Here is a 23,540-nt window from a genome sequence, read left to right on the forward strand (position 1 = left end):
TGCCAGTTCTAGTCCTGGCAGCTCCACTTCCCATCCAGCTCCCTGCTTGTGGCCTGGGAAAGCAGCTGAGGATGGCTCAATGCCTTGGGACCCTTCTTCCACATGGGAGACCTGGAAGAAGCTGGAAGAAGCTCCTAGCTCCTGGCTTCAGATCAGCTGAACTCCGACCAGCGTGGACACTTGTGGGGGAGTGAATCATCGGACTGAAGGATCTTCCTCTCAGTCTCTCCTCTGTATATCTGACTTTCCAATAAAAATAAATAACTCTTAAAAAAAAAAAGAATGTTGGTGAATTCTAGTTGGAATTAAGTTTCAGACGAGATGATAAAGGCATGAGTAGACAGAGGGGGTGGTTTTGAGGAGGTGCCTTCTGAAGCATGTGGGGAATCCCTTCCTGGGTGGATGAGCATGATTAGATCATGGTCATTCAGAGTTGGAGGTCTAGGCTGGTGGTCTCCAATGACCATTGGCCCTTAACTGTACCTGCTGTATTGGCGGCATGTGGAATGTGGCCATGGGGCCCTGAGGACAGTTACTGACTAGCACACAATGTATGTGTGGCTCAGAATACTGAAATTTTTTTTTTTTTTTTTTTAAAGATTTATTTTTATTATTTTTTATTGGAAAGGCGGATATACAGAGAGGAGAGACAGAGAGGAAGATCTTCCGTCCGATGATTCACTCCCCAAGTGAGCGCAACGGGCCGATACTATGCCGATCCGAAGCCAGGAGCCTCTTCCGGGTCTCCCACGCGGGTGCAGGGTCCCAAAGCCTTGGGCTGTCCTCGACTGCTTTCCCGGGCCACAGGCAGGGAGCTGGAAGGGAAGAGGGGCTGCCGGGATTAGAACCGGCGCCCATATGGGATCCCGGGCGTGCAAGGCGAGGACTTAACCACTTGCGCCACCGCGCCGGGCCCAGAATACTGAAATTTTTAAGTAGCCTTTCATAGGGTTGTCACAAACCGGTTTGAATGAACCATAAGTATTACTGTACACTGAGTAGTTCTAGGGAAATATCCAGTTGGTTAATATAGTTGATCCTTGTTATTAAAGGATTCTGTATTTTTTGAATTTGCTAGCTTGTTAAAATTTATTTGTTAGGCCTGGCACAGTGACCCAGTTGGCTAATCCTCCCTTTGCAAGCGCTAGAATCCCATATGACTACCAGTTTGTATCCCAGCTGCTCCATTTCTCATCCAACTCCCTGCTTGTTGCCTGGGAAAGCAGTGGAGGATGGCTCAAAGCCTTGGGATCCTGCATCCACATGTGTGCCCAGAAGAGGCAGCAGGCTTCTGGCTCCTGGGTTTGGATCGGCTCACCTCTGGCCGTTGCTGCCATTTGGGGAGTGAAACAGCAAGTGGAAGATCTTTCTCTCTCTCCATCTCTGTGTAAATCTGCCTTTCCAGTAAAAGTAAATCTTAAAAAAAAGTATTTGGAACCCTTAGCCCAGCACTTGGGGAGCTTTTGTGATCATTCGCAGACCCACATAGAGCAACACAGCTTTGAGTAGCTCCAGGTTCCTAGAGCCAGCTGAGGTTGAAGAATGCAATGCTGCTTCTTGTTTCATGGCTCAGATTGTGAACTAGTGTCCTTGTTGCAATCTTTTGTGTACTGAAATGATTTTTGCATTTTCATGCTTTGTATTGCTGAAAATGGCTTCCAGAATGGCCTGGGACTGACAGATTGATACTCCTAAGAGCAAGAAAGCTAGAACGTAGCTTAAAGAGAAAAACATATGAGGGTCAATGAAGCTTTTGTGAGTAGCATTGCTGTTGATTCTGAGCCTGATATTCATGTACCAACAACATGCATCAGTGAAATCTGCCTTTTTTTTTTTAAGCAAGAAAATGCTTGCCATGGTGATGTGTGCCAGTGGTGGTGCTAGGAATGTTGTGACCAGTAGCTTGTATTTTATTAGGAGCAAAGGTTTGTCATTTGCTAATGTAGGGATAAAGATGATTTGATATAAGCAAGTTTTATCATTACCAGTCCCAAGGGGCACTTCCTGGGGGAATCCCTGTGCTTTCCTACCAGCCAGATCCTCCCGAGTTGGTGAGCATGCTCAGGTCATGAAGCCTCCAGATTCTCTTTTATCCTGGGTGGAAACTGCAGCTGTAGAGATACAAATGTGCCACAGTGTTAGCCCAGAGCCAGGCATCCTGTCAAATGCTGACAGAGCTCAAGCTTCACAGTGTGTCCATGTGTGTGGACACTTTGCTGCAGCTGCAGAAGTTCCAGAAACACACCCTTTCTTGACCTGTCAGATGATGTTTTGCGTAGTTCCCCTGGCCCTCTTACAGCCAGAGTGCCCCAGTTCAGGGAACAATAAAAATAGACAACACAGGAACTCGTCTGTCTCAGGGGAAAGAGAGTCTTTTGCATTGAAAGGGATGATATTCTGTAGCTTAAGAACATCTAATTTGAGGATGAGATTTCACAGAAGAAAATCAAGGAATGACGTGAGGGGCTTACCTGTTTCCACTGCCTGTAGCTTTTATTTTTTTAATGTGTGTTTTCTCTGCCAAAAAAACAAAATGAGAAGGCCATTGAACAGCCTGATTCTTTGTTGAGGAAATGGTTTTTTGTGAGGCTGTTTGGTTATACAATGAATGAAAGAGGCAGGACTTCCGGGATGGGCTCTCTGTCTGGGATGTGAGGGCTGCTGCGAAGCCTCGGGTTGGTTTTCTGGTGTGTGTGTGTATAACCCTATAGATAAACAGATTGATGGATAGTTAGAGACTTTGATTATGGCAATCGTATCCATAAATGAGCTATCTGATCTGTAAATTAGCAAGTCCATGGCACTGAGTACATTCACACTGCCTTCAGAACACTTGTCACTTGAAACATTGTGTTAAACAACAGCTCTTTCCTTCTCAGCCTCCAACTTGTGGGTTTCTGTGCAGTACTATTCTAATCTCTGAATGGAAGTTTACAATATTGATGACTTTGTGGCTGGTTCACTTCACGTAGTATCATTCCTCAAGCCTTGGTCATATGGTAGTGTGGATCAGGTTCCTTTTTTTTAAACAATATTCCATTTTATATGCATGTTACAGTTGAAGCTGCTTACTTATTTTCATTTATTTGAAAGGCAAAGAGAGAGAGACACAGAAAGGTAGAGAGAAATCTTGAAATCTTCCACTCACTGGTTCATCCTCTAAATGGCCATAATAGTCAGGATTGGGGCAGGTGGAAACCAGGGATATAGATGAGATACAACTGTCCTGAATGGTGGCTTAAGCACTATGTTATATTCCTGCTTCTCTGTAGCGTTTTTTGTTTGTTTATATGTTATGTCCATGGATACTTGGGCTGCTTTTTTCTTTGACTGTTGTGAATAATGCTAAGAACATAGGTTTGTAAATATCTCTTTGAGACCATGCTGGGGCTTTTCTTTATGGAAATATCTGTAGAATTGCTGAATTAAGGGGTCATTCCATTCTTAATTTTTTTAAAGACTCACCAGGTTTTCCAAATTGCTGTACTAGCAGTGCATGAAAGATTAGATTTCTCCACATTCTTGCAAACACTTATTTTATTTGTTTATCATTATCTGATGCTTTTAACTTTGTTGAAGAGCTATTATAGTCTCCTGACAAGAAATGCTGATCTAAACCAAGTTTTATTTTAGTAATGTTTCTAGGCACTCAGTAGGTTAAAAACAGCAGCAGCAACAAAAACAAATCTGATTGGACTGATTGCCCTGTGTGACCTTAAAACTGGCCGTAACCTGGTAGGTGCTGAGCTAATCTTTGTTCACTTAGTGAATCAGTGACCATGAAGATAGCTGTTGACACCTGCCACGGAGAAAGAGAGAATGGGATTGGGAATTAGGGCATATGTATTAGCCCTCCTCTTTTGCCATTTTTAAAGCAAAATTATTTGGACCCAGTATCAAAGGCAAATGTTTAGCAAATTAATAAAGTTTGGGTGCATGTGTTGGGCAGTGAGAAGAGGTTAGTTGGTGCTATTCCACTTGTGCATAGTAAGGCATTGTTGATGCTGTTATGTTTGGAGACTGCCAGCGACCACCTCATGTTAGCGCGTGCTTTGTGTGCTGGAAAGGCTTTTTGCATAGAAACATAAGCATTTTCTCTATTAAAATGTCTTTAATGTTTAGGAACACAGAGTCCTGTCTTTGCTTACGTGACATTGCTTGCTTATTCTGTGTTGGCCTTCCAGACATCTCTGTAATCTGCTAGGTGTTCTGCAGTAGTTGGTTCTGACTTGGATTCCTTCATACAAGAATAAAAAAGTTGGGATCAAGATCGTGTCTTTCAAATGAGGTTTGTTGTTGTTGTTTGCCCTTCCCGAGATCATGGTTCCTATTGCTGTTTCCTTTGGCTGCAGTGACCCAGGGCTGACTTTACTGCTGTGCCCAAGGCAGTGTTCTCCAGAGGCAGGCATTGCTTGCAAAGGTTAGGATGCCGCTTAGGGCACCTGCCTCTCCTGTTGAAATTCCTGGCTCCACTTCTGATTCCTGCTTCCTGCCAGTGCACTGCCTGGGAAACAGCAGATAATGACTGAGGTTTTTATCTGCCTTATACATGGAACACTCAAATTGGCTTTAGCTTTGTTAGGCCTTGGTTATTGTACACGTTTGGGGAGTGAACCAACAGATGGAAGATCAGTCAGTCTTTCTCTTTCTCTCTCTCTCTCTGCCATTATTTTAAAGTTTAAAGATAAAATTTAAAAGGTTTTTCCCCCCAAATTCTTCAAATCAAGTCATCCAGTGAACAAATACATTTTATATCCCAGCTGGTTTTGTAGCAAAGGTATTTGTTCTAAATTGCAAAAATGTTAGTTATTCCTACGGTATTTTTTCTATTTAATCACAAGAATCAATTTCACAATCCACAAATGCAGTTGAAAAAAATCTGAACAACTGGCATCATGGAACTTTCATGTTCTCTGGCAGCAATCAGCTCTTTTGCTCCTGTCTTGCCTGTTGCCATCTCATTCTAATAGGTGTTTGAACCACTTTTTGATAAGGCATGCTAGCCCTGATTTTTGCATTCAATCTTGCCCTTCTAGGGCAGCTGATCCTTGGGAAGTGGGACTTGCAGAGTAGAAGGAATTTTCCATAAATAAATTTCAAATTCATGCTTGAAGCATTCTGTGTGTGGTGAGGGGGTGGGGACGGGGTAGTACCTGTCAACTTTGCATTGCTGTAGTGAAATAACCAAGACAGCTATCTTTGGTAAAGAGAAAAGGTTTATTTGGTTCACAGTTGCAGAAATCCATCTCAAAACTGAATAGGGAGATGGTTGTGTTGGTTGGGCCTTGGTAGATTGATGATGACAGCTCATCATGGTGAGTCTGTGTCTGTGTGAGTAGGAAGTTGGAGAGAGGATCCCTCAGGCCTTTCTGAGCACAAACCCCAAATACAGACCCCTTGCCAAAAGTTGCATCACCTTCCAGTAGCACCAGCCTGGGTGCCAAGTCCTTAAGTGTGGCCTTTGGGCATACACAAGGCAGTGTCTGTGCTGAAGCAGGGTTAAAGGAAATTTCTAGAGAGGTGCAGCAGTATTGAAGTCACCCATCCTGTCCCTTAAAGCCTCTGTTCACTCCACTGGGCTCTGTGGTCACTTAGAACAGACAGTCTCACTAACTCATGGACACTTTTGAGAGAAGGGGTAGGTGTGGTTTATCTTTCTTTTTATTTATTTAAAAGGAAGAGAGGAAGACAGGGAGATCTCTCTGCTGGCTCATGGGCCAGATGCCTGCGACAGCTGGGGCTGACTAGACCAGAAGAAAGCCAGGAGGCCAGGGTGCCATCTGGCTCACTCACACAGGTGGCAGGGACCCAAGTCCTTGAGCCATCACCTGCTGCCTCCCCAGGGTACACAATAGTAGGAAGCTGGAATTGAGAGCCGGCCAGGACTTAATCCATGCAGCATCTTGACCACTAGGCCATGTACTCCTGCTCCTTCCCTTGCCTATGCTTCATTCGCATAGCCCTCAGTGTGATGACTTATGTCTCAGTCTCATTCTGCCTCTTTGCTATGTTTGCTTCTGTCCTACAGGAAACAGGAAGCTAAATATAAAATCAGACAGACACACTGTGTGAAATGGCCTGAGGGACAGCTGAGGTAGAGGTCTGTGAAAGCTTAAGTTTGAGGAAAATCACAAGACAAGATTTTTTATTTCAGGAAGGGCAAGATTAGGCATTTTAGAAAGTTGTGATCATAAATATGTGAGGAAGACTAGTAAGCTCCTCATTGCTCATAGGTAAATAGGAGCAGATATTTTTCAAAAGTTGTATGGTTTCCCCCACCCCCAAGTTAGCTCAGTGTCTTGCAATAAGTTTTTTTTTTTAATTTCAATTAAAGAGTCATTTGTTTTTGTGGAAAGACAGGTCAGATTTATGGAGAAAACAAGAAACAAAGAGAAAGATCTTCTATCCACTGGTTCACTTCTTAAATGGCCACAATGGCCATAATGGTCAGAGCTGAGCCCATCTGATCCAGGAGCCAGGAGCCCCCATGTGGGTGCAGGGTCCCAAGGCTTTGGAGCATCCTCTACTGCTTTCCCAGGGCATAAGCAGGAAACTGGGTGGGAAGTAGAACAGCTTGGACACGAATCGGTGCCTGTATGGGATCCTGGCACTTGCAAAATGAAGATTTGGCCATTGAGCCATTGTACTGGGCTCACAATCAGTTTTTTAATAGAATTCTTTAGGCTCAGAATTCAGTTTCATATGAAATACCACAAAACCACTAATGGGCTGATTTGATAGCTGGTACATTACAGTGAGGCTGATAATAAGGGTGATTTTGTGTTTATCTCTGCTTTTGTGCCACATGGACATGCAATCAAAAGATGGTGGATTTTGCTTTGATTTAGTAGTGACTGCACTGAATGTAAATTTCAAATATGAGAATGCAGGCAGCCATGTAGCTTTGAGAAAGCCACCTAGTTTTTGTAAGCCTAAGCGGCACATGAATCAATGTGTAACTGAGTGTGGAGAAGTTTGGGTTCCAATTGAGTGAAGCCTGGATTTGGGTTTATGAGAAGGTCTTTGGAAATGATCTAGCTTCATTGCATGACTGTAGACCCAGGAAATTCATGGGAGTGCTGTGGAATCCATTGTGCCTTCGTTTATTGGGTCACACTTACCACCCAGAATGTGTGTCATTTCATCCAGGACAGGATCCCCCTCGGGGTGAAGAGCATTGTTTGTGCATGAGTCTGCAATGGATCTGAATCACTCCCCTGCAGTTTCCACATCTGTGGCCTTACACAAGCTTCTTAACGTCTTGCAGACCCAGGCTTCCCATGAAATGAAATAGAAATAAGGATTTAGTTCTAACTCATGTGGGTGTGGTGCATATTGAATGAGATGACACATTTATGCAAAGTTGTTCACATAATGGTTGGCATTTAGAAAGTGCTCAACACTATTATTAGGTTTTTTTTTTTTTAAGATTTATTTATTTTTCTTGGAAAGTCAGATTTACAGAAGAAGGAGAGACAGAGAGAAACATCTTCTGTCCACTGGTTTACTCCTCAAGTGACCTCAATGACCAGAACTGAGCTGATCAGAAGCCAACATCCGGGAGCTTCTTCTGGGTCTCCCATGTGCAGGGTCCCAAGGCTTTGAGCCATCCTTGATTGCTTTCCCAGGCCACAAGCACGGACCCGGCGTGTGCAAGGCTAGGACTTTTCCCACTAGGCTACCATGCTGGGCCTACCAGTACTATTATTTCCTAAGCGAAAAGTTTTGATGCCTAAAATAAATTGGAAGGTTGCTGTAGAATGCATTCTTTATTCTTTTTGCTAGTAGTTTCTTATCTAAAGATCATGTCCATATTCCACATATTATAGAGTTAGTTATTAATAGCCATTGCTCAATACTTCTTTAATCAACCAGCCAGTCATGCAGTAAACTTAGATAGATCTTTTCTTTGCTGGATATGTGTTCATGTGTTTATCATAGAACGTCTATGTCCCATGGGAACCTGGGAACTAGGGGCTTCTAACTTGCCTCCCGTATGGATGCATGTGCCCAAAGACTTGGGCCATCCTCCTATGCTTTCCCAGGTCATAAGCAGTGAGCTGGATAAGAATGGAGCAGCCACATGAATTAAAGTCTATGTGTTATTCTGGTACCTGCAGGCAGAGGATTATGTTGCTGTGCTACCATGCCTGTCCTAGGATATCTTTTTTAATTTAAAAGAGAGAAGGGTAAGCTGCCCACTGCCAGCTCGCTGCCCACTGCCAGCTCATTCCCCACATGCTTTCTCACAACTGTCAGGGCTTGATCTATCTTGCTGAGATTTATCCCCTTTGCAGTTTCTGTGACAAGGGAAGGTGGGCTTGTCTTGGTTGTGTGCATGGAGCAAAGTGTAGACAGTATCAGATAACTTCTGGTTGGCATGCCACCATGCTGTGGGAATGGTGTATCTCATCACCAGGGATAACAAAGCCACCTGTGGATCCAAGGTCCTGGAAACAGTCCAGTTTCCTCCTGCTGACACTTACTCAAGTCTTCCCTGCTGCCTGCTGCCGGCCTCCTTCTCTGACCATTAGCAGCCTGGTTCCGGAACCCAAGTAGGTTTCCATTGTTTATGTTTACAGAGCGGGAGTCATAGAGGGATTTCTTATAGCAGAAAAGAATGTAGGGAGAGTCCACATGTGTCGTTGAAGTACAGAAGAAGTGAAAAACAGCAGTGCAAGCTGGCAGTGCTGTTAGAGATTTTAAAAATCATATCTGCTACAAACAATTGAGTCAGTCATCTTTAAATATTCAGAAAGCATTTGTGGACTAATAATTATTTTGTTTTTATTTGCAAGGCAGGTGGACAGATTGATCTGTTACCTGCTGTACCACTTCCCTATGACTGTAAGGGAGGGAGCTAAGCATGGCTGAAGCCAGGAACTGCAGACTCAGTCAGTGTCCTCACCTGGGTGGCAGGAACCCCATCACATGCTCCCTCAGGAAGCTAGAATCAGAGCAGAGCTGGGACTTGAACGCTAGCTGTCTGATATGGGATGTGACACCTAAGCCAATAGGCCAAATACCTGATCCATGTTAGTGAATCTTAAGCATGCTGTTTAAAAACATTTAAGATCTCTTTTCACCTTTATGATTCTTATTTAATACTCAAGTACTATGAAAGGAGGTTATATCTGAGAGACCATCCATGCTTTTGACATTATTTCAAGTAAAGATGACAAGCTTTTTAAGTAACACACTTTTTTATTGGATGATTATTACAGTATCCTTTAAAATCATTTACCATCGGTGGTGTTAGAAAATTAGCCCATTGGGCCTGGCACAATGGCTCAATGGCTATATCCTATCTTGCAAACATCAGGATCCCATATGGACACTGATTTGTGTCCTGGATGCTCCACTTCCCACCCAGCTCCCTGCTTGTGGCCTGGGAAAGCAGTCAGGGACGGCTCAAAGCCTTGGGACCCTACACCTGTGTGGGAGACCTGGAAAAAACTCCTGGCTCCTGGCTTTGGATTAGCTCAGCTCTGGCCATTTTGTCCACTTGGGGAGAGAACCAGCCGATGGAGGATGTTCCTCTTGGTTTCTCCTTCTCTCCATAAATCTGATATTCCTCCCTCTCCCCCCCCCAAAAATAACTTGTTGATTTCTTCTGCCTAGAGTTGGGTTGTTAGGCACAATTTTTTTCTCCTATATCATAAAATACCTTGGAGCTGTATTGAAAGGATGGAGGAGTAGAGTTGCCAGATTTATCAAAGAACCATATAGGACATGTAGTTAAATGTCAGTTTCATACATTTAATGAATTTTTAAAAGTGTAATCATGTCATATGCAATACTTGTGCTAATTTTTAAAATTATTTGATGTTCAGATCCAACTGTGGATCTTCTATTTTTCTATGGTAACCCAGCTCAGGTGGAGTGGGTGTGAAGTCTGGCAGGAGGTCATTGTGGCTGTTTGCGTTGTTCTCTATCACTGTGTATAGTCTGTGCCTTTTCCCTGTGGTCACTCAAAATAGGAGGATGATGATGATGATGATGACATCATGACCTGGGGTGGCTTCCTTTCGAAGGAACACAGTAGGCCAGCCTCCCGGAAAGTTGACCTAATCATGGTGTTTTAATTCTCTGCTGCCTGCCTTTTCCACCTGGTACTGAATAAGCATGAAATTGTAACTCCGGTGGGGTTAGGCAGCACTTACGTGTTTTGGTCTTGTTTTGCCTTCCACCTCTGGCTTCCGTCAAAGTTTATCCTTTCATCTCGCTTCCTACCCCACTTCCCTCCCCTATTATCCTAGGAATGAGATACAAAAAGTCCTTTCCTGTCATTTATTTCATGCCTGTGCTATCCCCAGTTTTCACATCTCCTTCTACAGAATCCAATTGCAGAGTAACTATTATCAGATTAGCAACACACAGACTCAATGTCCTCATGCACTGAAGACAGAAGAAGGCACATTAGAAGATGCTCTAAGCCAAGTTCACTACTGGCTAAGAGATCCTGAGCAGAAACTGATATAAATGAGAACAAAATTGGGCTGAGTGACAGGTGATGATGTCATGGGGTTGTTTCCCTAAGAAATTGATGCATTTATGCCTCCATTTGTGCAGGATTCCTTTACTTGCTTAGCGAAGAGCTGGAAAGGATGTTCAAAGAATCTCCTTTCTACTTTCTAGTTCTTGAATGCTCTGAATAGAAATGTGTTTTCTCTAAGGAGAGTTGGATGGACGCTGAATATCACATGTCTGGAATTATTGGAGCCCCTTGTAAACAGATCTAGACTTGGAAGGGCACACCTTGGGTTAGAGTGCTTTCCTGGGCTGGGCTCCAAAGCTTCCTGACTTTTGAACAATAATGTGTTCTTTCCATGCTGCTCTATGTATTTATTTTACAGAAGCCTTGTGCTTTTCATCCATTTGTATCCACTTGGAAATCGTTCTCCTGTCATGCAGGAGTGGTGGTTTAAAAATTGTGAAGATTTTCTGTTGAGGCATGCCACCGTGTACCAGAGTATTTTAAAAAGCTGATGGGAAAATGGAAGTAAGGAGTAAATTTATTTTGGTACAGAAAAATTTTAACTCCATGTGAAGTTTTCTTTTTCACATACTATACATTTCCATGAACTTTTTTTAAAGATTTATTTATTTTTATTGGGATGGCAGATTTTACAGAGAGAAGGAAAGGCAGGGAAGACCTTCCATTCACTGACTCACTCCCCGGATGACCTCAGTGGTCACAGCTGAGACGATCCAAAGCCAGGATCCAGGAGCTTCTTCTGGGTCTCTGACGTGGGTGCAAGGTTCCAAGGGTTTGGGTCATCCTTCTCTGTTTTCCCAGGCCATCTGACCAGCTCATCCAGGAACTTTTTGAAGGTCCCTTATATGTATGTATTTCAAAATTTTTGTACAAAAATAAGAATCTTTTTTTTAAAGAAATGTATTTATTTGAAAGATACACACATCCCATCTACTTGCTCACTTTCAAGATAACTGCAATAATTGGGGCTCAGCCAACCTGAAGCCAGGAGCTGGGCTCCCACTCCTGATCTCCATGGTGGATATGAGGAACCTAAGCCCTTTATCCTTACCTGCCTCCTAGGGTCTGCATTAGCAGGAAGCTGGAATGGGGAGGGCAGCCAAAGCTCCATCCCAGGAGCTGATACAGGCATCCTGTGAAGAGTCCCATTGGCTATACCAGATGCTTATCCATCTTCCTTAAACTTTTTGAAGTCACTTCATAGGTGCTGAAAACAAGGGCATGTCTCCTTTTTCTTCTTTTTCTCCTCCTCAAAATCTCCCCTCTTCACTTTTCTTCTTTTAAAAACTAATTACAAGCATGTGTTTTCTTGTCATGTGCCAGTAAATATTTTTATTGTACATTCTTTCATGGGATTTCTAAACATCCGGGTCAGAGGAGGTTAGGCGTTTCTTCATGATTAAATTCCTAAAGAATGATTAGATTGTTTTGATAATTAGATTATCTTCTCTTTCCATGTCCTTGCTGTCTAAAACCATGGCGCATGTGGTTTTTAAGCAAAACAAAGCTGTAATGAGTGATAAGAATGTATTTGTTTAATTTTAGATTTCATAGTGATGATCCACTTCAAAATCTAAGACAGGAGAGCTGAAAGATGGTACTGTCTGGGTCACTAGAAACATGATGGGACCTGCGCATGGCAAGCTGGTGGTCCAGTGGGCAGTAGAGCCTGTTGTCTCTTGACCCCAGGGCAGTGCCTTCCCCAGCTCTCCTGTCTCTTCCAGATGTGCTGTGAAGAGAGATGGAAGCCATTGTTCTCACTCTTGGGGCTGATGTGCTTTTGAGTTAAAAAGAGACCTGTACATGGTGTTTCTGATCATAGTTTCCACTGACAGTGCCCTGTGTCATGCAGAGTAACTTTGACTTGTGTTTCCACTCAGTATGAGGAAAAAATGGTAAGATAGAACTGGGGCAATTTATGGGAAAAGGAAGTAAGTGCTTAGCAGGGTGTTGTGCAGTCTGACAAGTCTATGAATATGCTGCTGTTGTCCGTACTTGGTTGGGAAATCACACCAGTGTCTTCCTGTGTGTATAATTAGAAGGTTCTAGTGAAACATATATTGCTCCTCCCATTCATCTTGCTTTTTTCACCACAATCCCTACATGGGAGATCTGGATTGAATTCTTGGCTTCTGGCTTTGGTCTGGCCCATCTCTGGCTATTGTGGGCGTTTTGTCTCTTTCTCTATTCCCTTATTCTCCTCAACTTGCCTTTTAAATAAAAGAAAAAATAATTTGAGGTTGAATTACAAATGGATACCATTACAATTAGGGAAATTTGTTAGCCTGCCACAACAAGAGTTAATATGAGGTTTCTAACTTAGATGGATTTTTGTGTGATGCAGTTTGGGGTTTGAGAATAGGTGTATTTTCCATGAGATTGACAATGGACTTTTAAGTTATTTTGTAAGTTATTTAAGTTACTTTTAAGTTATTTTGTAAGAGCTTCTAGAATTACTATGCACTGTATACATTTTGCCTTTTAAGGAAAATTGACAGGAATTAATTTAACCGGATTAAATAGGATGTCTTAGACATGTCTTTTCCTCTGGCTTATATCATGAAGGGGAATTGCCTTGCTTTTATGGTTGTGTGGTCTCTTGAAGGGATGACACACTTTGATGAACCAGGTCCATGCCAGCTCCTCCCATGCTTTTGTTCAATATCTGTCAAGTCTTCCAGAGCTCAGCTTAGCTGTCAGTGTCTGCATCATCATGATGTAAACCAAGGTGGGCATTTCTGCTCAGAATGGGCTCAGGTACCATCCTGTGTATTTTGCTTCTTGGTCACACACTTTCTATTTGGGCACAAACACGAGGCCTGAGTGCCTTCCCCATTTCTCGATGTTCTGGTTCACAGCTTTGGACCAAACACCTGCATTTGTCATTCGTGGAAGGTGATGGTTTGCTGACAGGGCAGGAGCTTTCATTTCTTCCAGGTTCCATTCCAGCTGTGTCCACTGTTACTCTCTGAGGTTAAAAATTGTGTTTTGATAGGCAGCAACAAGAGTGCAAGGGAAGGAGCAGCATATTTTCACAAATGTCTACTGTTGATCTTGTTGATGGAAAAGCTTTATTTACAAAAATGTCCTACAGAATTCCAGAATGCAGAGATCTTAGCTAGCTAGCTTAGCTTAACAAGTTAATAATTATTCGGTGCAACGAGAAGGTTTATGAAACACTTGCTGCTAGGAAACGTGTGTTAGGGAAGGAGCATTACTCCATAGAAGCATACGGGCTGGGGAGTGACTGGCAGTAATCAAGTAATTTATAAGAAGTTGTACTATAAACAAGAGCCAAAGGAGGAGGGTAAGGGGTTTTGAGACCCTGTGAGAAAAGAAGGACCAGGTGGAGCCTGGAGGTGGTAGGGGTGATGGATGTGTGGATAAACTGGGAAAGTGAATGGGAATGATTCAGAAAAGGGAGGAGATGGTCTGATCCTACTTGTCAGACTCACAGCTACCTGAGGGATTTGCAGCCTGGGAAAAGGGACTCTGAAAAGCTTAGAGAAGGGCTGGCGTAGAAGGAAGACTGGAGAGGTTGTGCTTTGTGAGCTGATGAGGCCGAGGCGTGGGGGAACTTGTTTTCCCCATTCTCTTTCTTCCTGGGAGCAGGCAGTTAGACTTTTGTGCTCGTCACTGGCCACATCATCCAATCCAGCAGAAAGGAAAGAGGTGGAAGTAGACTACCCATTTTTTAAGCTTCACTTTTAATTCTGGTAAATTCTGTATTTGAGAGGAAGTTTTGAGTGACAATTCAAAAGGATCTCTCCTTGCAACATCTGACTGCTACTTGTGTTTTAGTTCTTGATTGTATATGGAATGTGATTTCATTTTTTGGCCCATTGTTTTTTTGTTCAAAGGGAAGTTTTCCAGGTTAATAGTGTTACTCTGCCTTTTTCAGACCTTATCATCATTTTCCTTGGAGAACACAAAATATGGATTGTTGTGTTTTTATATTTTTTTACTTAAGAATTTGTGAAATTTTTGTTAATCCATTCATACCTCCTTCCCAGCACGTATGTGGTCATCTGGCACTATTAGTATCACTCCCCCGACCCTACTACCTCACTGTGGAGGTATTTAGGTCAGCACCTTTTACCCAGGTGACCAGAAATGGCTTCGGAAAAATGGCCTAGAATCCAGATAGCCACTAATCCTGTTAATGTATGTGTTTGAGAGCTAACAGTGACTTGACCATGTTGCCAAGGAATAGATTTTACAGGCACAGTTAGCTTGAAAGGTGTTAGGTTCTTGGGCCCGGCGGTGTGGCCTAGCAGCTAAAGTCCTCGCCTTGAATGTGCCCGGGATCCCATATGGGCACCGGTTGCAATCCTGGCAGCTCCACTTCCCATCCAGCTCCCTGCTTGTGGCCTGGGAAAGCAGCTGAGGACGGCCCAAAGCCTTGGGACCCAGCACCCATGTGGGAGACCCAGAAGAAGTTCCTGGCTCCTGGCTTCGGATTGATGTAGCATCGGCTGTTGTGCTCACTTGGGGAGTAAATCACTGGATGGAAGCTCTTTCTCTCCGTCTCTCCTCCTGTCTGTGTATCTGACTTTCCAATAAATAAATAAATCTTTTTTAAAAAAAAAAGAAAGGTGTTGGGTTCTGGGGGCTTAGATTTTACATCCTGCCACAGTTAACCACACTATGCTTCAGGAAATCCTTAGCGTAATATTTAGGGGCTGGTGTCTGAATTGGGTGTGCTGCTGAGAGCCAGCTTTGCACCATCATGCTTTAAGGTGGATCACCATGCAAGTCATCTAAGGGCTTACCTACAGCATCAGTTTAAAGTAGTGACAGCTGGCTATTCTTAGACGTATCCATATAAGATTCAACAGTAATTAAGCTGTTCTTGGGCATCAGTTGGCTCCCTGGCTTAAAACTGGGTTGTCCAGTACAGTAACCAGAAACCACATTAGGCTAAGGAACACTTCAGTGTGGTGACAAGACTTAACAACTGCTTTCTATTTAATTTCAGTCTATTTTAACTCAAACCTGAATTAGATACTCAGGTCAGTTACTGGACCAGTTGGAGTATATCAGTTTAACTTTTCAGCTAAGTTTTATGATCCAGGATTTCCAATAAAAATATAATGACATGGATTTATCAACTTAGGTAGGTTTTGGTTTCATGAACCCTGGAGGATTTGGCAGGACTTGGGTCTCTTCCTGGGTTCCGGGGCTCGCCTAAAGGTGGGTATTGGGTTTGTGAGCCCCAGAAATGGGGGATTTGGCGGGGCTATGGTCAGCTGGCCCGGGTCCCAGGGGCTACCTGCTAGGGTTCACGAGCCCCAGGAATGGGGGATTCGCCAGGGCTTGGGTCTCCTATTCTGGGCCCTAGGACCTGCCTACTAGGTGGGTGTCGGGTTCATGAGCCCCTGTGGTGGTTAGATTTGGCGATGCTTGGGACACCTAGCCCACGTACTAGGACTCGCTTGCAAGAATATGCCCTACTTAATGAAAAAGGTAGAGCAGTGGACACAGGCCATGTTGTAATAGGAGAATATGACAACACATTTGGTGCTGTAGCAGAAGAACAGAAATAACTGGACAACTACCCCAAACAAATGATGACAGCAAAATCTCGGTGGTTGGAACCAATGGATATTGGGAGGATGACATCATCCTCAGATTGGTGAAATCAGCAGCATTTCAGAACTATCCAAGCCACTTGGAGAGAACCCTCGGAATATGTCCACATTGAGACGCTAGGGTGATGTGAGGTGGCAGCTCCTCATCACTGGGTACTGGGACATGTGGGAAGTCATGAGTGGTTCCCTGTTTGTTTCATTCCATCCCTCAGGAACAACAAGAAGAAGTACCAATTTTCCCCAAACCTTGATCCTTCCCACCCTGATCAATCATGTAATCATTATTAAAAAAAAAAAAATTTTTAAAGAATGTAATGTCTAGGGCTGGTATTGTGGTATAGTGGGTTAAACCACTGCCTGTGAGGCTAGCATCCCACCTGGATGCCACTTCAAGTCCCTGTTGCTCCATTCCTGATGCAGTTCCTGCTAATGCACCTGGGAAAGCAGCAGAAGATGGCTCAAGTATTTGAGTCCTTGCCATCCATATGGGCAACCTTGATGGAATTCTTGTCTCTTGGGTTTGGCATGGCCAAGCCCCATTTATTATGGCCATTTGGAGAGTGAATGGAAAGCTCTGCTTTTAGCTCTGTATAACTCTGCCTTTCTAATAAGTGAAAATCTGTTTAAAAAGGTAATGTCCAGGTTGAGACATATAATAAAATAGGTGCTATATATTTTAGACTTAAGATTAGAAAAAAAATCAGACGTTAATATTTAGCCTATTATTAAATTAAATAAGAAATAGTATTAAAAATTGTACCTTCTTAAAAAAGTGATTCTTAGAAAAATTTACAAATTATGCAAGTGGCTTGTGTTATGTTTCTATAGACAGTAGCACAAGTACATATTCTTTTCATACCGTATTGTCGCTGTTGTTGGAAAACACAGGTTATCATGCTTTTATGCAGAGTTCAGTTTTCCCCAGGAAAACAAAACGAAGAGCCTGTTACATGAGGGCACTTCAGAATGTTTGTGAAAGAGGGAAATAGAAGATGCTTATTTTGGTGCAAAAAGTTTGAAATACATGCATTTCTCATGAATTTTTTGAGACCGCTCATATCATTAACAAGTGGCTAAAAATACCTAAAAGGTATAGATGCAGCTTTATTAGTAATGCAGTGAAATAGGTCAAGACATGCCATTTATGTTTGCTGTTTTTAAGAGTGAATATTGCCAATAAAATATTATCAGTAAAAAAGCATCATCAATAAAAATATGTATTATATACGCAGTTACAAAGATGTGAACATATGGTGCGGAATAATTATGAATAGTTCTTTCTTGTAGTTTTCAGTGTGCATAAGCAAGAAGTAACTGGATATGCCTTAATGTTTTGGCACCTTGCCTGTTTCATTATATGTTCCAAATGAAAATTCCTAAGAGCTCACAGCTTTGCTGAAACTCCCGCCTCTTTGCAGAGATAAGCTTGGCTGTGTTGGACTGGAAGCAGCCCTCTTGGCATGCGATCATTTTGCCAGCCTGAGCACCATTCCGCATTCACATGTGTGTTTTCTGTGATAAGTGTACAGCTCTCACACTGGGATTGTTCAGTATGTGGGGTTCATTTTTGTGTTTTCAAAACACTATTGTAGTAAAGGGACAGTGCTCTACTTCTGTATAGATAAGCAATGATTTCTCAAAAAATAGGGCAATGTGATGTTAAGGGTTACAAAGCCCTCCCCTTTATTCAGTCTTTCAGTTTATGTCTTTTGTTTGTACACTGAGTCAAAGACTGAAATTTATGAAAGACGCTTCGTTAAAATCAGACAATTAAATGGTTAAGTAATTAATTCTTCCTAGCACAATGTGTATGTATATGTATACTAATCAATAACTTTTATCCATCTTATCAATGTCTATCAATAATTTTTAATAATTTTAACTGATTTTTGCAAGCTTGTTAAAAGCTTCAGAAATCTGTAATTTTTGCAGTATTAGTTCAAGTCACCATAGCAAATGTTACCAGGTTTTCAACTTCCTACATCTTCCTTCAACTTTCTGCAATAATTTGTGCATCTCTTTTACTTACACTCTGTGCTCCTTTCCCATCAGACATCAATACCTGCTCCCACCCTCTTCCTTGATAATCATGTTTCAGCTTCACTCACCCCCTTCTCTGCTTTCTGTGTGCTTTGGCTAGTAACTGGTTTACCACTGGTCACTGAAGGACAGTTGTCCAGAGCTGGGATTTTTCACCCTGCATCTATGTAAGAATCACCTGGGACTTTAAAATAGTCAAAAAATTCTGATTTTGTTGATACAGGCTCTGACTTAAGCCATTTTGAAATGGCTTTACTGTAGTCTATTGCTGAGACTATTCAACCAAACACAGCCCAAGTAGGGCAACCATAGATTGTCTCAGCCACATCTGATTTGTTCCTCAAAGTCCTCTAAATTCCTACCTTTTACTCTAAGGTACCAAATACCTTCTTTCCAGGATTAAAAACATTAGCAGAGGCAGATGTTTGGCTGGCAGGTAAGACACCAACTGGTTGGAACACCTGTGTCCATATTGGATACCTGGGTTCCATACTCTGCTCCAGCTTAGGATTCCAGGTCTCCTGCTAGTGCAAACCCTGGGAAGTAGCAGGTGATAGTGTGGGTGTCTGAGTTCCTGTCACCCATATGGGAGATCTTGGTTGAGTTCTTGACTCCTTTTTCTGGATTGCCTAGTTCTGGCAGTTGGGGACACATGGCTGCTGTGAACATTTAATGAGTAAGCCATTCCATGGTGTCTCTCAACGGACTTGTGTGTGTATGAGTTTATGTTGGTGTCTTCAATAATAAAAAAGAAAAGTTAGCAAGGTATCTGCTTCATTAACACTTTCTACATGTCCTCAACTGAACTGGGCTGTATGTGTTGTTAATCACTTCAAGCTGACTTCTTTAATGATGCATTCAGGTTTATTTTTTTTTAAATTGTGTATGTTGAAGGTATACAGCAGCATGATATGGAACCACTGTACACTGTGCCATGACTGTAGTTAAGCAAACTAGTATATTCATCATTTCATTTGTGTGTGTGTGTGTGTGTATGTGTGGTGAGAGCCTTTAAGCCTACTCAGCCAATTTCTAGTATGTACCAGTTCTCATCTCTAGATTTATTCATCATATCCTTTGACCTATTTTTCTTCATTTGCGTCATTCCTTCTCATTGTGCTTTTTGAGCCAGGGTGGCCATTACTCCATTTGAAGACATTCTGCCTGGTTTCAAGAAGGTGAAATTGTTAGACTAGGGAAAAAAAGAATATGAGCAGAGTTTAAAGATGATACATGACCAGAATCATAAAATCTACTGATAAAAATCTGCCAAGCAAATCCCTCAAAGGAAAAAATGAAAAGAGAAATGTCAAATTTACAAAGAATGGTGAAATTAAACTGTTTTTAGAGGCAAAAGCAAGCATAGTTAAGTGAATATTCGCCAAGAAATTTTTTAAAAAGATTGAGAGAGAGAGAGAGAGAGAGAGAGAGATCTTTCATCAGCTGCTCCAGTCTGCAAATGACTGCAACAGGTTGAAGGCAGAAGCCAGGAATTCCATCTGAATCTACCATGTGTGTGACAGAGACAAGAGCACTCGTGCCATCTTCTACTGTCTTTCCAGGTACATTAGCAAGAAACTGGGTCAGAAGTGGAGCAGCGAGGACTTAAACTGGTGCCTATGTGGAATGCCAGTGTGAAAGGTGGCAGCTCAACATGCTGTACTACAATGCCAGCCCTGTAAAGAAATTTTTAGTAAAAACCAGTTGCTAGTGGTAGATACTATTTCCACAGCACATCCAAAATTGTATCCTGAATCATATTTTCTGGCTGACATGTTATTTGTCTTTTATTTGAAAATGAGTGCAGTAGTTCTTCTTGTTTCAACTCCCTTATAAATCACTGCGTTAATTCTCTGTTCCAGGACCTGCCAGATCCTAAAAATATTTTGACATTCAAGATGAAAAATGATGTAAGAAGGCCTTACTCTATTGGATATCACTGTGAAATATCAAAACATTTTGTCCAGGAAGGATGACAGGGACTGAGAAAATCCTGTTGGGGTTATATCATAGTGTCGGAAGTCATTCTGACCATCTGACCCGAAGCAGTGTCTGGGACTCTGACCTTGTTTAACAGCCATGCCTCCTTAGGACCTCATTGTAAAGGTGCTGTCCTAGTTTAGATACTACATTGACTTTTTGTTCATTCTGGTGAATTCATTGAATAGCAGGGAATCTGCCTCATTAATATTGATGATAATTTAGTTCCTATTCTTAAAAAGATTTCTGCCATGGATAAATGACTTAAGATGTAATTATAGCAATTTTTGTTGACTTTGAAACCCAGGGTTGAATCCCCTTCCATTCCTTCATCAAGACCTTCTTTGTGAATATCTACTGGGGTCTATTTTTGTCTTTTTGTTCATAAGACTAAAGAGGCATTAAGGGACAAGCATTTCAGTGACGCTTTTGTCCTCAAACTTGGATATTTTTCAGTTACATTTTTTCCAAATGTTTCTGATGTGTACACATATGCCTGACTGTGGTATTCTGTGTAGCTGGTCTTTAAAATGAGTTATTATCACTAATAGTTTGATGCCTAATGCTTTGAGAATTGGGGAAGAAAAGCTATCAGATATAGCCTGATCCTTTGTCTCTTTTCTGCCTTTTATCTCTGTATCTCCCATGTAAAGCAAGTCTGGTAGCTACAGTGAAGTTGAGAATCTCCCTTCTATTTTGGTTCTAGAGTAATTCAAACATTGTTTCTTGAAAATGTAAACATAAGACTTAGAATGATGATGCTGTAATGCACTTGGCAGAGGACTTGGCTATTGGGGGAAAAAAAATATCCTGGAAAGGCTTTCAGTTTTGCCAATGAGGAAAATGGCTTTATTTAGTTAGTTGGAACAATGCAAGACCTATGCCCTGATATGAGTACTTTCTTTTCCTGGCCATAAGATCAGCTTCCAAAATAAAACTTGAAAGTAAATGACATAGTAGCAGAACATGGACCCTGTAAGCTAGGTTTTGAAACTACAGCGTCACAATGATAACTGATTTGCTATCGAAATAAGCTCACCCTGAGCCATTGAACCATCTTCTGGTGGATAGCTTTGCTTGAGGCCTGATAGTGTCTCTCATCCAAGCACTTGGTTGTAAACAGGCCTGGCGTGATTGCTGCAACAGTCAAGGCAAATTGAGGTACAAGTTCCATGTAGCACTGGAGGCTGCTGTTTTTCTGTTACTGTGTGAGTTCCTAAAAATGAAAGTGGAAGCTACTTGCTTCCAGATTGTTCTGAGAGCATTTAGGTAGCATTATGTGGACAAACTGGAGTGCACCATCGTTTGTAAAACATGCCCTTGAGTCAGCGTCTTATGTCAGACTTCAGCAATTGAAATTTGTTTTACTTAGTGCTGTGACGGACCATAGGAGCCAGCCATAGGACCCCTTCAGAATTTAAAAATATTTTTTAGTGAGAGTTCCCCAGCACATGGCAGGTGCAGCACTCTCACTTTCCCGGTGGTCTTGGCTGTTTGCTGAGGTGTTTTTGGTTGTTTACACTGGGGTGCCTGGGCTGGGAACAGGGAGGGAGTCAGGCAGAGCAGTGTGGTGAGTTACTCAGCAACTTGGGACTAAAGTTCAGGGGAACTCAGTTCTCATCCTGAACCTGTCACTAACTTGCTGTGTGGGCGACTCACTTCATTTTTCTCAGCCTCTCTTTACCCCTCTTAATATAAGGCTATCATTGCATGTGGGTGGTCCCTTCCTTTGCTGTTTTCTTGACTTGGAGCTTGAATATCTGAAGTCATAGCTCCTCTGGGGTCGCCTGAGCTTCTCATTCCTCTTTCCTACCCAGGGAGGCTGAGGGAAGCTGTCCTATCACTGAGTCGCAAGGGGGACTCAAGACAGCTCTCCGGGGTTTTATTCCCTTTACTCTGGGGAAGCCAAGTACCTTTAGACTTGCCACTCGGGTTCTCCTAAGAAAATGGAAAGACTCTCCTGAGAGTCTTTTTCTGAAGAAAGCTTCTGAACAGCATCCAAAGCTCTCATCCAATATAGGCCCGACCATTCCTTCCTCCTCAGCATGGGATGTCATTTCCTCATTGTTCTCTGGATGGTTTTGTTCATTCATTCAGCAAGTATTTTTAAGACCCTTCTGAGCAATTGGCATAACTTAATAACTGGACACAAAGATAAAAGACATGGCTCCCCACTTGAAGAAGCTTTTTTCTCTGAGAGTAGGGCCTCAGTGCATCTTCTAAAGCTGTTTGTGTGTGAGTGTGTGTGTGTGTGTGTGAGAGAGAGAGAGAGAGAGAGAGAATGAGAGAGGGTGTGTATATAGAGCCTAGTAGCAAAGCAATATTGCAGATAGAGATCTTGCTGCACTTTTGTGATTGGGCGTTTATCATGGAGATAATGTTGAGGAGAGATCTTGCTGCACTTTTGTGATTGGGCGTTTATCATGGAGATAATGTTGAGGACACTGGAAATTACACTGCAGTGTGTCCCCCTGGAGAAGATCTTCAGTGGGCCTATCTGTTTGGCCTACACTTGATGTAAGACAATCACCACCACCACTGAAACACTTGGGGTGTTTTGAGGAGTGTGTAGGACTATGGTTTTCTTTGTTACATTCCCCACCCAGTCAGATTTTCTGTTAGGTTTGTGCATGAGGAGGTTCAGAGTTGAATCCTGGTGGCGGCTCTAAGAACTTCATGCCCCAACTCTTGTCCTTCTGGTATATTTTCCAGTGTGGGGTTTCTTGTGAAAGGGAAGGAGATCTCCCTTGAGGGAACTAGCCCTTAAGTGAAATCTTGACTTTGCAAAGGGTGGTACTTCAGAATTTAAAAATATTTTTTAGAAAAATCCTGCTGAATTCTTGAGGTCTCTTGACTAAGTTCTGTAAGGTTTCTATTTAAGAATTTTCCTTCTCAGTTCCTTGAGCTTAAGAAGTTGGGTATTTTCAGGAACACCATTGAGAAATGAATTATTTAGCAACACGGTCTCAGAATGCAGGCCCAGGTTAGTACAGAGGCAAAGAGAGGTGGGGGAGAGGAGACCTAGGGGCAGAAATCATCCTCTGGGCAATTTTATTCTTAGAAAGAAATGCATCAAGAGTTTGGCAAGTGAAGTTGGAAGAAAGGGAAGTGAACATTTGGGTGAGGCAGCTGTTGGGTTTGCATGAGTCTTATTACTCTTTATTCTTTGGAAGAGTGTAAACTGCGAGCCTCATAGATTTCATGTGTTGAGAATTTTAGCTCCAGTAGATTGTTATGTTGAAGCACTTCCCCAATTTTCCACCTACATATTCGGTCTTTGTGTTATTGCTAGTGATGAAGCTTCCAAAGTGCAGATTTGTGATTTGCATTGTATTTATGTTTTAATGTTGTATTAAATGCATGGTTACGGGAAAGAGCGCATGTTATTGCCTTTTGGTTCAGTCTTTTGATTTAAATTAGGAAGGGAGAGA

General features: G+C 42.3%; 1 protein-coding gene and 1 long non-coding RNA gene across 4 annotated transcripts in view; both read left to right on the forward strand.

Moving 5' to 3' along the window:
* The window catches only part of LRCH1 (leucine rich repeats and calponin homology domain containing 1), a 184,930-nt gene that overhangs the window by 39,291 nt on the left and 122,099 nt on the right, over window positions 1–23,540 (forward strand). The window lies entirely within an intron of this gene.
* Window positions 1,377–22,427, forward strand: LOC121163692. Its single transcript, XR_005884940.1, has 2 exons — window positions 1,377–2,697; window positions 22,335–22,427. It is a non-coding gene; the product is annotated as an uncharacterized LOC121163692 (long non-coding RNA).

The sequence above is a fragment of the Ochotona curzoniae genome, unplaced genomic scaffold (genome assembly GCF_017591425.1).
Source record: "Ochotona curzoniae isolate NIBS_2020 unplaced genomic scaffold, NIBS_Ocur_1.0 contig_64, whole genome shotgun sequence".
Taxonomy (NCBI): domain Eukaryota; kingdom Metazoa; phylum Chordata; class Mammalia; order Lagomorpha; family Ochotonidae; genus Ochotona; species Ochotona curzoniae.